The sequence below is a fragment of the Equus caballus genome, chromosome 1 (genome assembly GCF_041296265.1).
Source record: "Equus caballus isolate H_3958 breed thoroughbred chromosome 1, TB-T2T, whole genome shotgun sequence".
In the NCBI taxonomy this organism is placed as follows: domain Eukaryota; kingdom Metazoa; phylum Chordata; class Mammalia; order Perissodactyla; family Equidae; genus Equus; species Equus caballus.
The window spans coordinates 79,030,235-79,033,711 of record NC_091684.1 but is presented as its reverse complement, the minus strand read 5'-3'; the positions used below and the strand labels follow the sequence as shown (position 1 = coordinate 79,033,711).

General features: G+C 45.9%; 1 long non-coding RNA gene across 2 annotated transcripts; it reads left to right on the top strand.

The window, feature by feature from the left end:
* The first annotated feature begins 771 nt into the window (after positions 1-771).
* On the top strand, positions 772-3,019 carry LOC111771085 (uncharacterized). 2 transcript variants are annotated; one of them, XR_002804753.2, is made up of 4 exons: positions 772-1,036; positions 1,152-1,266; positions 1,683-1,755; positions 1,997-3,019. It is a non-coding gene; the product is annotated as an uncharacterized lncRNA (long non-coding RNA). The 2 variants fall into 2 exon arrangements; XR_002804746.2 differs by lacking the exon at positions 1,997-3,019 and having other exon boundaries at positions 1,683-1,980.
* Positions 3,020-3,477: the final 458 nt, after the last annotated feature.

The window sequence follows — 3,477 nt, the reverse complement described above, 5'->3', positions numbered from 1 at the left end:
AAGTCTCGGCAGAGGTGTGTTCCCCCAAACCTAGAGACACTAAGGTTCCACAGCCCACACTTGCCCCGCTTGTGCCAAGACTCTGGCTGTGGTTTTACCATCCTCTGCAGTGCATTCGTTTCCTGATGGAGGACCCGTATACTTTGGACCCACCCTTCTCTGGGTGTCTGTACTAAAGACATTGTTTTTTTCAAAGTGTCTTCCCTACATACCTTTCCCTCCTTTCCCTCTTTCCCACTCTGACCTTTGTGTTCATAACCAGTTAGACAAAGGGTTGTGTGGTTGAGCATGTACGTGCGTGTGTGCATTTGTGTATGCATGTGTGTGCATATGTGCTCATGGACGCATTTGTGTGTGCATGTATGTGTGTATGCATGAGTGGGTGCCCATGTATGTGTGAGTGTATGTGTACCAGGAACACTAGAGGGTTTGTGTTTTCATTGAAATTCATACATTTCCAGGACTTTACACTGTTATTCTGAATGCATTTTCTTCCAACTCAAGAGTGCAGCCATATGGCACACAGCTCTCAGTCGTTTCCCCAGAACAGCCCAAACTTATTTCAGGCATGCTGAAAATGGATCTAAACATAATTAAGGCACTTTTTTTTCAGCTCCCTGAACATTTTTCTCTCTCCAGATAATGTCTGGGAAATGGCCCAGAAGCCGATGGAGTCATAAAGGGAACAGGATCGTTGGCATGGTCACATTCCAAAGATGCCTGCACAGGTTTATCACGCCAAGGGAAAAAAGGCTGCCTGGTCCCCACAGCCGCCTCCCTGTCATAAGCCCCTCCATGCAGGGCACCCTGCAAAGCGGAACTGACCCTGGACTCACCACAGAGGCGCCGGCGCCCTGTCCCCAGGCCAGCCCGGGGCCAGCCAGCACATTCATTTGGGGGCAACATTTTAAATAACTTTTCCTTCCACAGCAAAAGTCATCTGGCAGTCCTAGTCCCTTGAAATATGCTTCCTCTCAGGATATCTTTTAGTAAAGTGAAGTATGTTCTGAGAGCTGATTAAGAGTCTTTCAAAATGGTAAATTAAAGTATATTTCTGTCTGAAGGCCCCTTCCAGCCCGTTGTTGCCAGGGTAATGGAGGCCTTCAGCGTACAAATCCAGGAGTAACTTGGCTCCTGCTCTTGCTTCACAGCTCCCCTTTACAAAGTCTGTGACTCCTCTGCTGGGCCCGGGATAAGAGAGGAAAGCTCTGCTCACATGTTTCTAGCTCCTGACTCTGAGGGACTGGGAAATAGGACAGTATGAAGGTAAGAGCCCCCAAAATGTCTCAGGCACGGGGCATTTCCTCTGGATTGGGGTTTATGGAGAGGGGCAGAAAGGGCAAGCAGGGCCCTGGGGCAGGGGGTGGGGGCCGGGGAGCAAGGGGCCAGTCGTGGACAGGGAGAAGAGCCAGCCAAAAGGAGGGCAAGGGGCTCCCCATTATTCACTTATTTTCTCTACCACCCAAAAGGATTTGAAGTGGCTTCCAGTAAAATGTGGCAGATCCTGCAAAACTAAGAGTATAAAAACGTAGGTTGTATAATGAAGCAGCAAGGGGGGCAGGGTGTAGATAATTACATCCAAAAAGCTACCAAAAATAACAACAAACTTCAGCTCTGAGCTTCCAGAAATTCCAGGGGAAAAGGGAAGCATTGTGTGTCACATAATTCTCTTTGTTTCATAGGATGCCATGGGAGCAAGGAGCATACTTGAACCCCCAGCAGCTAGCACAGTACCCAGCATATAGTAAGCTCCTGGTAAGTGTTTGTTGATTGAGAAAATGAGCCAAGAAGCCTGCAAGTTTTGCCTATGGAGAGCCTAGCAAAATTGTTATTTATGGCTGGTGAACAAAGCAATGTCTGGAACTCTCCCTTAAAAGGACTGGTTGCAGAATTTTAACTTGTATGATTTCTTTTTTTCACTTTAAAAAAAATAATGAAATAGAACATAGAAAAAGAAAAGTGCACAAAACATATGTGGATGATTTAATTAATACAGATAAAGCAAACACTCTTGTAACCACCAGCCGAGTGAAGAAACAGAATATTATCACCACTGCAAAAGCCCCCTGTGCCTCTTCCTCCAGAGCTGAGTCATTATTATTTAGCCTAATCATTTCCCTGCTTTTCTTTATAGTCTTACAACCCATGTATTTAAAACCTAAAAAATATGGTTGTGTTTTGCCTGTTTTTGAATGAATGGAAGTACATCGATGTATTCTTTTGCGTTTTCATTCTTTTGCTCAGTGTGACGTTTGAGAGAATCTGCCGTGTTTTCACAGCTGTAGTTTGGTCATTTTGTTGCTGCGTTGTATGAACCACACTTTATTCATACATCCTCTCGTTAATGGACGTTTGGATTTTGTTCCGGTCTTTGGCAGCCCACCTGGGTTTTCTAGCCAACTTTGAGCTCTCACTTCTGGTTGACACTTGCTGAAGCCCTCTTGGCCACCAGGTCATAGTTGCTCCATGGAAAATACCCTCAGTTTCTGCCAGCAGCTCCGGGGCTTTCACAAGGCTCTGCCTCCCAGCACGCCCCATCAGTCTTGGTGTTCTGGGTACCAGTGACTGTCCTGGGACCTCATACCCGGAGCTGTCTTGCTTGCTCAGATACCTCATAGCTTTGACTCAAGTTTTACTATATTTTCTTGTTTCTAGATTTCACCTCTGCTCTCTGCTTTCTAGCTCCTGGGCTAATGCCACCCAGCACACCTTACAACTGTGTTGAGGCCTGGCTTCCCATAATTGCAACGGGAATTCCAACCCCACGTCACTGTCCTTTCCCTGACCCCCACTCTCTGCCTGGGCTCTTCGAATTGGATCAAACAGGTTTATTGGTTTTGGGGATGTGAACTGCATGTTTATAGCCAACGAAAAATTATCAATTGGCCAGCTTCAATAAATTCCAAAGTTAGAAGATATAAATGTAAAACTTTCCCACTATTTCATGCAGCCACTATCTCTTAAATTATTTCATTAAGCAAGTTACAAATACTGTTTTATCTCCCACCAAAATTGAATAATGAAGGAAACTAGGTTCATCAATTCAATTAACCAACATCATTGTGCTCTTAGTATGTCCCAGACATCCTTGTTAAGTGCTACAAATTTAATAATAAAATAAAGAAAAAATAAAAGATGAAGAAGTATAGTTTTTCAATTGCAGTCAGCCTCTGTACTCCAAGGATGGCACTACAATTCACATTCGGAATTTCCATTAAATAGACTTGCTTCTCGAAGGGGCGTTGGCGCAGCGGGAGAGGTACAGAACTGCTCAGCACATGCTACACAGAGGCCGCCACCCTGGAGGGAGGGGAGCGCCGCACTGGGAAGAGATTGCTGGGGGAGGGAGGGTTTGAAGGGGAGATTCTTGTTTGGGCTGGAGCGGATCCCAAGCAGGGCTGCCAGCCAGAATCAAGAAGACTCATGGCCAGAGGGAGACTCCTGGAGACAAGGCCCAGAGGAAGGGCTTCAGGGTCG